At 44.8% G+C, this 12,982-nt stretch overlaps 1 protein-coding gene and 1 long non-coding RNA gene across 3 annotated transcripts in view; both read right to left on the bottom strand.

The window, feature by feature from the left end:
* Nucleotides 1-6,315, bottom strand: part of TRIM69 (tripartite motif containing 69) — a 35,142-nt gene extending 28,827 nt beyond the window's left edge. The window contains exon 1 of one of the 2 annotated variants that reach the window (XM_045286550.1): nucleotides 5,938-6,315. The gene's annotated coding sequence lies outside the window, so the exon portion shown is untranslated. The remainder of the gene's footprint in view (nucleotides 1-5,937) is intronic. The other variant, XM_013006370.3, reaches the window with a different exon arrangement.
* A 97-nt stretch (nucleotides 6,316-6,412) lies between these two features.
* The window catches only part of LOC123521274, an 11,997-nt gene continuing 5,427 nt past the window's right edge, over nucleotides 6,413-12,982 (bottom strand). Inside the window, exon 2 of the long non-coding RNA XR_006679744.1 lies at nucleotides 6,413-8,128. This is a non-coding gene — a long non-coding RNA (uncharacterized LOC123521274). The remainder of the gene's footprint in view (nucleotides 8,129-12,982) is intronic.

Genomic DNA, 12,982 nt, shown 5'->3' with positions numbered 1-12,982 from the left:
TATTGGCTAAATTTTTAGTGTTTTATATAGATGATTGGACTAGATCCTAGAGTCATACATTCTTGAATCTTTACTGCAGGAGCAAGAACACTGGCCTAAACGTTAAGTCTTATTCCCACCAGAGCACTGAGTAACCTTGGCTAAGATGTTTAACTCCTCTGGGCATCCACTACTCCATCTGTAAAATGGGAGTTCTTAAGAGCCCCTTCCATCACTGGAGGGGTTTTAATGTAACAAAAGATCCCAATGTCCACCAAACGGCACTTCAAGTCTTTCTTGTACTATTTTAAAACCATGGGTATGTGCGCGGGGGAAGGAGAGGGTAAGCAGTAGACAGTGACATTGAACCTCAAGAAAAGTAAGTCTACAAGAGCCCAAGTGTGACTTTGAGTATCTCCCCCCCGAATTTAGGGACCATCTCAAGAACAGATTTGACACTTTGAACCCTAACGATCAAAGACCAGCTGAATCGTGGAATGACATCAAGGACATCATAGATGGAGAAAGCAAAACATCGTTTAAAAGACAGGAGAGAAAGAAAGGGCCAAAGTGGATGTCAGGAGAAACTCGGAAACATGCTCTTGAATGTAGAGTGGTGAAAGTGAATGGGGGGAAATGGTTACATAAGATTACTGAACAGAACACATCAAAGGGTGGGTTGAAAATACAAAGTATTATAATGAAATATGCAAAGATCTGGAGTTGGAAAACCAAAGAGGGAGAACAGATTTAGTATTTATCAAGCCAAAAGAAGTGAAGGAAAAATCCCAGCCACGAGTTGCAATATTGAAGGGTTCGATGGTCACAATATGGAGCAATACAGGGAGCATCAAAAGATGGAAGGATTCCAGAGAGTTACTGTACTCCCCCCCCAAAAAAAATTTGGTCAACTTTCAACCAGTTCAGGAGGTACCATATGATCAAGCACTTATAGTACTAAGGAAGAAGTCCAAGCTGCACTGACAACACTGGCAAAAAAAAAACAATACTCAAGGAATTGATGTAATACCAATGAGATGTTTCAACAAGAAGGTGCAACACCGAAAATGCTCACTCATTTATGCCAGTGGACTTGGAAGACAGCTACCTGACCAACTGACCGAAAGAACTCCATGTATGTGCCCATCCCAACGAAAAGTGACCCAACAGAATGCAAGCATTGTTGAACAATAGCATTAATATCACATGCAAGTAAAATGATGCTGAAGATAATTTCAACACTGTTGCAGCAGTAGATGGGCAGGGAACTGCCATGCAGGCAATCTGGATACAGAAAAGGACATGAAATGTGTGATATCATTGCTGATGGCCATTGTGGCTGAAAGGGAATTAAAAAAAAATCCTGACAATTGGACCAACATAATAAATGGAGAAGATATTGACATTGACAAGGGCTTCATTTTACTTGGATTGATAATCACTACATTAGAAGTAACAGTAAATAAAGACACTGGACAAATCTGCCGCAGAATCTGTCTGTAAATCATTGAAAAGTAAAGATACCGCTTTGAGGAGTAAGGTGCATCTGCCTCAAGCTACCATCTTTCCAGTGGTCTCATATGCATGTGATGCTTGGACAATGAATAAGGAAGACTAAAGAAGAATTGATTCCTTGAATTATGGCATTGGTGAATATGATAGTTAAGGTTTATTGTGCCAGCCTGGCCGATAAACACGTGGGCTTAATTGAAGATTGGAGAGAAAATGGCTCGGAGCCTCGCCTTTCTTGTTCTCTGATGGTCAGACCAGGCTGCAGCTGCCTTAACTAGTTCTCTGCCTCAGCCGGCAAGGCTCACTTCCTGTGAGAGATCCCTGAGGAAAAGCCACATGAACCTACCCTGATGCAGCCCTGGGTGCTGGAGCAGCCGCGTGGAGACCCCTGCCAGTGCTGAGATGCTTACCTGCTCACTGATTTGGCTTTCCTCCTGCAGTTGGCATTATTGCGTGTCTTTTGTAAGTTTGAAGAGAACTTTGTAGATCGGTGTTGGACTTATAGGCTTGGACTGGACTGGGTTTCTTAATGTACACTTACCTTTTATATAAAACTCTCTCTTTATACATCTGAGTTTCTGTGGATTTGCTTCTCTAGTCTACCCAGACTAACACAGTGAAGAATATATCCAATAATATACCACGGACTTCCAGAAGAACAAAAAAAAACACATCTTAGAAGTATAGCCAGAGCATTCCCCAGGAACAAGGACAGTGGGACTGTCTCACTTGCTTTGCACCTATCACCAATAGGGGTCAGTCTCTGCAGGGCATCATTCCTGGTAGAGGTTGAGCTCTAACCAGCAAGACCCTCAGTGAGACGAATTGGCACAGTGGCCGCAGGACCAGGCAGTGCCTCATTCTGTTGAGTCAGAACCTCAACTTCTTTCTGTACTTTAGTAGCCCCTTGGGGATATTTTGTTGTATTTCTTACATTGCATTATTTCTTTCATTGTATTTTTTGCTTGTTTTTTTTTTCTTTCATATCTTTTTCCACTAGTCATGAGCTTCTTGGAGGAAAGGAACGTCTTGTTCATCTTTTTCGCTACCAGGCGCTAACATACTCTCAGCATGCAGCGACACTGGTTAAATGAATGGATGAGTGCATGAATGAAGGCATGAATGAATCAGTACCGGCAATGCATCAGTTGCAGAAGCAAGCAGCTGCTGTTTCCGGGTCTCCTGTTTAGAGGAAATGAAAACTCCAGCCCACTGGATCACTTGATTCCAAGTCATCGTGAATGGATAGGACAGTGTAAAAACTGCTCCCTATGGTCTCCAAGGTTGTCCATTTTCTCACGAGCAGACAGTGAGCCATCCGACCCTCAGCCGGCAGGGCCCCAGGGCTCCACAGAGGATTCTTAAAGATCTCTTCTCAGCAGGGGAGCCAAGGGAGGTCCAGTGTTTCCCTCCTTGCTAGATGCTGGCAGCTCCTGGGTGATTCCTTCACAATGTCACTGATACTGCAGAGCCATACCGGGGCCTGCATGTCACTCCCCAGAAGGGAAGGTGCCCTAGGATCTTGTTGCCTGTTGAAAGCTAGGAGGCAGAAAAGAGCTCAGAGCGAATGCGACCCTTTTGACGGCCCACCCACCCCTCCCTTAAGCGAGGGTTGTTAGCACATTAGAGCTATCTTTGTGTTGAGTTCCTGGGTCAGGGGGAAAGAAGATTTCGCAAAGTGAGAAACCGACCTGCACGATACCACGGAGCTGGACTGTATAACTGAAGATGGAAGGGGAAAGCTGCTGAAGTTTTCCGTTTAAAATACTGGGTATTAACAAATGTCTAAAACCTGTATAAATAAGGCTGTGAGGATAGCGTGCTGTTCCTAACCCGGAGGACCCTGAGGACCCAACCTAGGCCGCGAGGACTAGAACTGTCCAGGATTGAAGGGCAGCGGCTAATAGCAGGGCTTAAAGACAAAGGCCGGGGCCTTCTGGAGATTCGTTGGTCCTAAGTATCCACGAGCCTTTCAGAAAAGTTCAAGAACAGGCGATAGACATTCAGAGGGAATGTGTGCATTTGTGCCGACGCTGCTACTACTGCTGCACCTGCGCCTGCTCCGGGGAAGAAGTGATTTGCAAACAGACACTGGGTTAATGCTATTGTTGGAACCTAATTTACTTGATTAACACCTCCCTGACTATCCCAGGATGCAGATTTTAGCGGTAAGCAGAGGGACCTAATTGGACCTAAAAGTTGAAAGCAGATGCTGTCCCTGTGGCTCTGATTTGTTTAGAGGAAATGAAAACACAAACTCACGGCCATCGAGCTGATTCTGACTCACAGTCACCCGACAGGGCAGAGTCAAACTGCCCCCTGGAGCTTCGGAGACTGGATCTCCACGGAAGCAGCCAGCCTCGTCTGTCTCCCACAGAAAGACTGATGGGTTTGACCTGCCAACCTTGCAAGAAAGGCCTGACCCACAGCACCACCTCTCTGAGGAACTTGGAGAGCACCAGGCAGCTGTAGTCAATATTGGCCGTCGGGATGAATTCAGGGTGGGGCAGGCGAGAGACAGACCAGTCCTTGGTGAAAGGCAGGCCCCACTCTTTTCCCTTTGGAAATTTTCTACTCCTTCTTGAAAAGCTCAGTTTCAATCTAAACCCAAGAAGCTGGGCTTTCTAGTCTCTGGGTGAAATGCGTGTGAACATCCGAAAAAGACATGAAAATTGCCAGATGATTTCCCTGTGTGGTTCATTTGGTCTACAGCTAGCTCGAACACCGAGTCGTGACGTGTGATGATCCACCTCACTCATCCCATTTCCGCTCCGGCCAAATCAGCTTCCACTTTTCAAAAGAGGAGTCCTGCTGGCGCGGTGGGGTAAGCATGGGCTGCTAAACACAAGGTCGGCGGTTCAAACCAGCAGGCATTCTGCAGGGGAGAAATGAGGCTGACTGCTCCGGTACGGATGCACAGACTCAGAAACCCCGTCGACTAGGGTCCGTCAGAGTTGGAACGGACTCCCAGCAGTTGTTTTCCAAAAAGCTGCCTGGGAATGAAATCTGCATTGCAACGTCTGAGCTTGAACGCCTATCCTTGCCAACTTAGACCAACAACCACCCCCCAGAACCTGCCTCCGCTGTCTTCTGGCTTCCAAAGCCCTGCGGGCCACGCTATCCCAAAGCTGTTGGGACATTGAGGGCAAGTGTGCTAGCTCAGCAACAAAGACCAAGCCTATTTGTCTTCTCAGACACATCGTTTAACTCGCTTGCATTCTGGAAGATCAACACCAGAATCTTCCTTTCCTGCTTCCACCTCCCCCCTTCACCTCACTAGCTTTTAAGCGGGGTCTGTAGCTGTCACTGGGATCATGTTGAATCTTTAGAGGCTTTCTCTGGAGGCTCTCTTCAGGAGCCTCGAATAGTCCCTTAGCAGCAAGACTAAAATCTACACTCCTTGCATAACACAGCCCACCCGTGATGGGGGTGGCCTGAATCATCTTTCCCAGCTTAAACATCTCACTTTCTTCCCACAACCATGTACAAGTCACACCAAACGATTCCTGTTAACATGCCCTGTGCCCCCTCCCTTCAAATGGTTTTCACATCCTATTACGGTTCCTACTCCTGCCAGGTCTGTACTCTTACCTCACGACATTCAACACGCCTCGTGCTGAGCCTGCAACACAGCAGGTCTCATTATGAATTCCTTCTTGCTCAAACTCCTTAGAGACACAATGTGAGGCAACAAACAAACAAACAAACAAACCTATTATCCCTTCGGAGGCAAGGATAGTGAGACTTCGTCTTACATACTTTGGACATGTTGTCAGGAGCTAGCAATCCATGGCGAAGGACATCCTGCTTGGTAGAGGGGCAGAGAACATGAAGGCCCTCACGCAGAGGGACTGATGCCGTAGCTGTAACAGCGGGCTCGGGCACAGGAACAATTGTGAAAGTGGCACAGGACCGGTCAGGGCTGCGTTCTGTTGTGCATCGGGTTGCCATGGGTTGGAGCCAAGTCCAACTCAATAGCACCGACCAACGACAAGAACAAGAATCCCCTCTAAATGCTTACAGTCCAGACCCCCATCTCAGTTTTCTCCCCAATAGCGGGGCTAGACAATGAAGTCACAGAAGCCAATGGGCTCTGATGATAATACTAATTAAAACAGTGGTCGCCTGGAAGGGAGCACACTAGAATACCATCTATTTTGACTGGGGTGTTAGATGATCATGCATTTACCAAAATGCATTAGCCAAAAAAAAAAAAATGCATTAGCCAGGCTTGCGACATATTGTGCTATACCACCGGACAATGAATAGCTTTCCACCGCGATGTGCCCAAGATGATCTAGTAAAACATGGACAGATAACAGTTAGAACATTTTCCAAAACTGATGTTTTCATTTTCATGTTTTCTGTCTCATTTTATTGTAGAGTATATAAAGAGACCCACAGAATCTATAAAGGCGTTCATCACATTGGCCGTGCATATCTTACCCCAAGTAGGACAACTGAGATCAGGGGCGCGGGTGGCAGTGCAGGGAATGCGGTGAGTAGGCAGGCACGGGCATTGCTTTACTGGCACAATGGGCATTCCTTCGCTGGCAAAACTAGGCCTCCCTGGAGAGGAGCAAGCCTGGTAAAGCCACAGAGGACCATTTACTGCCAGGCTTCATTACAGACCTCCTTCTGAGCGAAAGAGGGAGGCACAGAAACCAGCCCAAGCGCTCTCTGCCATCGAGTCGATCGGATCCCAACTCCTCACGACTCTGTAGGACAGAGTGGAACTGCGCCTCTGGGTTCCAAGACTGGAACGCTCTCCGGGAGTAGAGCGTCTCATCTTTCTCCCAAGGAGCAGCTGGTGGTCTCCAACCGTTGACCTTGCCGTGGGCAGCCCAATGTGTAACACACTACACCACCAGGGCTCCTCTGGCCAGCAGCTACCACCCTCCAATTCTTTTTTTTTTTTTTAACCACCCTCCAATTCTAAAGAGCAGGCTGAACTGTGTGCCCTGCACAAGTCTCTCAAAGGAAGACGGTGGAGGATTCTTCCCAGGGCCTCTGACCCAGCCAGGCCTCCGGAGCAGCTGAGACAGCGAGGTGTGGACTCGTTTGTTCGCAGAGCTGCATGGAGACGTGTTGATCGGTGTGGTGGAAGGCAGGCACCACTGTAAACCCAAGGTGAATGCCGCAATCCCCATCTGGCCCAGTAGGTCCCAGACAGCACAAAACACGGCCTCCTTAATTCAGTGTGTCGAGGCTGGATTTACAGGCCACTAGGAGACTCCGCAGGGCAGTTGCCTGCCTGAATACCCCCTTCACTCTGCTGGTTGGAGGCCAGAGAGGACAGACTGACTTACACTTCCAACAGAGTCAGTAAATCCAGAAGCGGCACCCTGCCTAATCCATGAGACTCAATATGGTTTCCAATAACCTAACCAAGACCCAATCTAATGGCTGCTTAGACAAGAGTGACATCTATTCTTTTCGTTCGCGAAGTCCGAACGTGCTCTCCTCTGTAAAGTTATCCGTCTCCTCCGTTCCTTCCGTGTATTTGCTCTGTCACCTCTAAGGTGGTGTACCTCTTTGATAGGTTCCCATGTGGTCACTTGCAGGTAACGAAACATTGATTACTATGAGAAAGAAAGAGAAAATTGCTTTAAGGACGGTTGCTCATCGCTGGTGCGCTGGTGCAACCAAAGTCCTGCCCTGCCGCACAAAAACAAAGAGAAACAAACGGAGTGCGTGTTTGTAGAAACAAAAGAGTTTCTTACTATTCCAGACAGCAGATTAAAAAATCGGGTTTTGGAGTGCAAAGATTTGGATGTCAATAATCCTTAGTACTAGGCAGGCTGTCTGTCTGTCCCTGAGCAACAGAGCAAATGTTATATATAAATGCGGTGGTACTGATGGCCACGGATAATTTTCCAGCACACTGGACACGTCTTAGTATATTTAAGGGAACTGCAAAGGCACTGACTACAGAAGATGTGGCCACATTCTGTAGAATAGATGCGTCGTCTGCTTTGCTCAATCTCTGAATACCCATCCATGCAAATGCGACACCAGATAGAGCCAGGTGGTGGGCAACTTGAAGTTTCTTCTCCCAGGGCATTGTGGTGAGCACCGTTGATCACATAGACATCTCTGTCCTGTATCTGCCCCTCCTCATCACAGCTCACCATGCAGTCACCTGCTTGACCTTCACGTGGTTTAGTGTTTCTCCTTGGTCTCCTCCTCGCTCTAGTAATCACAGCAGAGTCATTGTGAGTTAGGTCAATCACTGCGGGCTCTAAAGGTTCACAGGTGAGGTCAACGACTTCCTCCCCATCGCTTTCCGTGAGTTCTATCAGTTCTGTTTCCAAGACCATTTCAGGGGTTGGGTCTCTTTCCCCAGCTGGCTTGGGGGTTTGTCCACCAGAGCACACTCTTGGATCCATTGCGCTCCCGTGGATCCAGATGAGTTATGCCCAAATGTACAATGAATGTGAAAGTCGTCAAGGTCTCATAACTGTTTCTTAAGTCACTCTCTGGTTTACATTAGAGGTTAGAGCCCAGATTTTCTTGGACTTTTGAACTCAGATCCTGGTGCCAGTCCCCTGTCTTCACCTCTCCCAGGGCTGTGCTCCCACGGAGGAGGAAATCTTCTGGGAGCCACTGATGAGATGACTCAATCTGAGTTTTCATTCTGAAAAAGGTGAGTGGAAAGTCGAGCATTAGTAGTATTTAAAGTAAGATTAATAGTAATAAATCATTGAATATATTAGGAAACGATGGTAGTGCTGTTGGGCAAGTGTTTGACTGCTAACTACAAGGTTAGCAGTTCAAACCCACCAGCTGCTTTGTGGAAGAAAGATGAGGCTTTTCTCCTCCAGTAATCAAAACTCACTGCCATTGAATTGATGCCCACTCATAGAGACCCTATGTGGCAGGGTAGAACTTCCCCTGTGAGTTTCCAAGACTGTAATTATTTATGGAAGTGGAAAGCCCATCTTTTGCCCAAAGAGCAGCTGGTGGTTTTGAACTGCTGACCTTGAGGATCACAGCCCAACATGTAATCACTATAGTACCAGGGCTCCTCACATAAGGTCACTGCAAGCAGGAATTAACTTGATGGCAGTGGCTTGTTTGTGAAATAGCGGTATATGTATACATTTATTTATATACAATACCTACTGAACTTTTTAAGTCATTACACGTTTTACCAAAATCTGGAGACCATTGTTCTTGCGGCTGAGTGAGTGCCCCTCCTTACTCCACTTCCTGATTGAACTTGTGGGGAGAACCTCCAGGGTATTTACTTAAAGAGAAGGACAACATAAAACACCAAGAAAGGGTCATGCTGTATCCATTATGGGAACCTCAAGGAAGTACTTATTTTGGGGTAAAGTAAAAATAGAGAAACGTTTCTAATAAGAAACGAACCACTGTACACACTGAGGTGCAGCTTGCCCAGGATTCCTTTTGTAGCACAAGCAAGAGTGGCGTTTCAGAGAATCTCGTCTTAGATTCAGTTCTGGGAAAGAGGAGGTGGAGTTTGAGCATGAGCCACAGAGGGAGATATGGTTTGAATCTGGGCTGTGTGCATTTGGGGCATGTGACTTGGAAAGTTATGTAAGTTCTCAAAACAGTAGCATGTAAACCCGTCATTAACAACAACTTCTGGAGGAGCCCTGCTGGAGGAATGGGCAGCACCTGGAGCTGCTAACCACAAGGCCAGTGGTTCAAACCCAGCCATGGCTCCTTGGGAGAAAGATGAGGCTGTGTACCCATAAAAACAACTTCTGTATCATATGCTTTTCCATTTTTTGGTATATGAAAGCCAGGTTTGATGAGCATATAGGACAGCAAGTAGAATAAGAGGGTCAGGGGGAGAGGGGTACAGGGGTGACAGTGGGGTCAAAGGGAGACTATGTCAAGGAGTCCATGTAGAAAAAGAATGTTTGGAAACTGATTGTAGTAGCAATCTTACTTGATATGATTGAAATATGGAATGATAGGATATATGTAATAAATCCCAACTAATAAAAAATAGATAAATAAAAGCAAAACCAGCTTCTTTTATAATTAAAATAATAAGGTATGTAAATGTTTTTGTATTTAAATCACAGTGAAAGGAATGACTACCACCTTGGGTGCCCAGTTCTCCAATTTTTCCCAGAGGCAACCACCATTGCCTTCTTACTGTGTTACCTACCAAAGATATTCAGTATAAGACATTTTAAAATAGAAACTCTGCTTCACATTAAGACTCGTGATCAGAAACTGAGCTCACAATCACCAATAACATCAATACTAGCATTAAGCTACATTTGGCGCTTTTAGATAAATATATTTTTAATAAATCAAACACTTTATTCTATTTATATTTAAAAAGAAAAAAGAAAACAAAAAGCCCGAACCTCAGAGGAAGTTGTGAGGACATGAAAGTCAAACCCAAACAGGCAGTTTCTAGTGCTAATAGAAGACTTATTAGCAAAGTTTCAAGGTCAGCATGGTCAACACACAAAATCAGTTCAGTTTCTGTGTTAGACAGGGTTCTCTAGAGAGATAAAACCAAATTGCTGATAATTTAATATATTTATAAAGATAATTAGATATATAACAAGAAATGAACTGTTAAATCATATACATATACATATAAAAGAAATAAACGGTTAATTAGAAAGCACTATAAATAGCTTAGTGCAACTCACGTCCGTGAGAGAAAGTTGAGAGACTAGCAGGCCTTCAAGTCTCTGTCTGATGCCAGATCTTCCTCTATTTCTAGAGAGAGCTAGGCTATGTCAGCACAGCAGCCAATCACAAGGCAGGTCATCAACTGCCAGCCAGGTCACCAACCGCCAGTCCCCAGCTCCAGCGATATCTTAAAGGGACCTCAACTTATAGCGACACAGTCCGCAGGCTTGGCGTCCCACAGGTAGTGTAGCCTTTAAATTGAGGCACAGGAGAAGCAAGGAAGCCGCACACTGGTCCGATGATCAAAGAGCAAGAGACAAGAAAGGCGAGGCTCACCAAGCCATTTATCTCTCTCCCCTTCAGTTAATCCCACTTGTGTTTATGGGCCAGGCTCGCACAATAAACTATCTCAATTTCTATACACCGGCAGAGAAAAATCTAAAAGAGGAATTAAGGAGAGAATTCCATTTATAATAGCATTTGAGAAAATAAGATATCTAGGAATAAATCTAACCAGGGACATAAAGGACTTACAGAATCACAATTACAAAACACAGTTGAAAGAGAGTGAGGAAGAATTAAGAAAGTGGGGAAATGATGCACTTCGGAAAGGGAGATAATAAGTGGTAGTCAGGATCTAGAGAAATTGGAACCCTCATCCACTGGCCACAGGGATTTGAAACAGTACAGTGGCTTTGGAAAAGTCCGACAGCTCCTCCGAAGGTCAGACACAGTTACCACAGGACCTGCGATTTGGCTCTTAGACGTATATGCATCTATAGCTAAGAAAAATCAAAGCATATGTGTACACAGAAAGTTGTATAGTAGTATAATTCACATGAGCCAAGTGGAAAGAATCCAAATGCCCATTACGTGATGAATGGATAAGTAAAGTATGGTAGGCCATGCTACGAGTATTATTCAGGAATGAAAAGGGATTAAGTACTGATACATACAACAATGATGACTCCTGAAAATGTGTGAAGGGACAGAAGCCAGTTATAAAAGACCCCATACTCATCGGATTCCATCTACAGGAAATAAGTAACCAGAATATGTGAACTGATCGAGACAGAAAGCGACCTTAGTACCTTAGGGCTACGGAATTGGGGATTCCAAAGGAATATTCCCCCTTTAGTTATGCTGTATATTTTTCATTTTGTTGGTCGAGAATATACACAGCAAAGCACACCAACACAACCATTTCTAGACGTACAATTTAGTGCATTGATTACATTCTTTGTCATGGAATAACCATGCTCACCCCTTTTCTGAGCTGTTCCTCCCTCATTAGCATAAACTCATTGCCCCTAAGGTTTCTATCTATTTTTCCAAGTTGCTGTTGTCAATTTGAGCCCAATAGATAGTTCTTCAAGAACACAATGCTCAAGGAAGACCTGTTTTTGCTAGCTCGGTTTTTTGTTTTGTTTTTATTTGTTCAGTTTTATGAAGATTTTATGGGATATATTTAAGGGAATGGTTTCATCCTGGTCCCATGGCTCCAGAAAACTTGGAGTCTATGAAAATTTGAAATTCTGTTCTGCATTTCCCCCTTTTGGGCCCATAGTCTTCTATGGCATTCCTTATCAAAATGTTTAGTAACGGTAGCCAGGTAGCCAGCTGTGTATATTCTCAACCAACAGTTAGCACACATTTCCGATCATCTTTCCATTTCTGACTCTCCTAGCTCTGTTGTTCCAGGTGAATAGGGATCAATTTTGTGTTAAGTGGCCACTAGCAAATCTTCAAGACCTCAGGCAGTCCACATCCAAGTAGGAAGTAGAATAGAAGCATATAGCACATTTTCAGACTAATTAACTGGGATGTCCCATAAACCCATGACTCTCAATGTCCAAACTGAAGAAGCAAACCCCAGGATGTGCTAGGTTGTCCAGAAGCAGCCTCAGCAGCTATTCCTTTTTCTTATGTTGCTGCAAATACAACTATCACACAACTTTTACCAATGCGACATTTTCAGGTACACAATTTAGTAACAGCAAGAGGCAGCAGTGCAACATTACCCTTATTCAATGCAATTTTCCCATCACCATTAGCCCCCTTTATGACCTCCCCTCCCTTTCTTGGTAACCACTAATAAACTTTGGTCTCTATACATTTGCCTTTTCTTGACTTTTTATAGACTTGAGATCATATAATATTTGCCCTTAGAAGACTTGCTTAACTTGTATTTTACTCAGGATAATGACTTCAAGTTCCATCCATATTGTAGCATGTATCAAGACTTTATTTTTCCTACTAAGTAGTATTCTATTAAAAATATGTACAACATTTTGTTTACCCACTCACCTGTTGATAGGCATTTAGTGACTAATCTGCAATGAACATTGGTGTACATGTCTCTGTTTAAGTCTTTCGAATCTTTTTTAGTATGGAATGGAATGCCTGGTCATAGTTCTAAAGGAGTCCAGGTGGCATTGTTAGGTAAGTATTGGACTGCTCACCACAAGGTCTGTGGTTCAAACCCACCAGCTGCTCTTCAGGACAAAGTGGAGACTGTCCTGAAAGGCTGCCACCCAAAGAGCAGATGTGCTCCCACTAAGATGTACAGACTCGGAAACCCTGTATAGGTAGGTTCACTGGGTCAGAATCAACTCAATGGCAGTGCTTTGGGTTTGTGGTCGTTCTAGGAGCCCTGGTAACACAATGGTTAAGCAACCAAACAATCTGAACCACCAGCCCCTCCACAGAAAGATGTAGCAGGCTGCTTCCATGAAGATTACAGCCTTGGAAACAATGCGGGGAGTGATGGTCTGTCATTGTGGTTTTGACTTGCATCTCTCTCTCTGATGATTAATGATGCTGAGCATCTCTATGTGTGTTTGGTGGCCATTGAAATGCTCTC

Source organism: Echinops telfairi, unplaced genomic scaffold (assembly GCF_000313985.2).
Source record: "Echinops telfairi isolate 266 unplaced genomic scaffold, ASM31398v2 ScPeMD7_8;HRSCAF=38, whole genome shotgun sequence".
NCBI lineage: Eukaryota > Metazoa > Chordata > Mammalia > Afrosoricida > Tenrecidae > Echinops > Echinops telfairi.
Note: the sequence above shows the minus strand (reverse complement) of the source record. Positions and strands in the feature narration are given on the sequence as shown.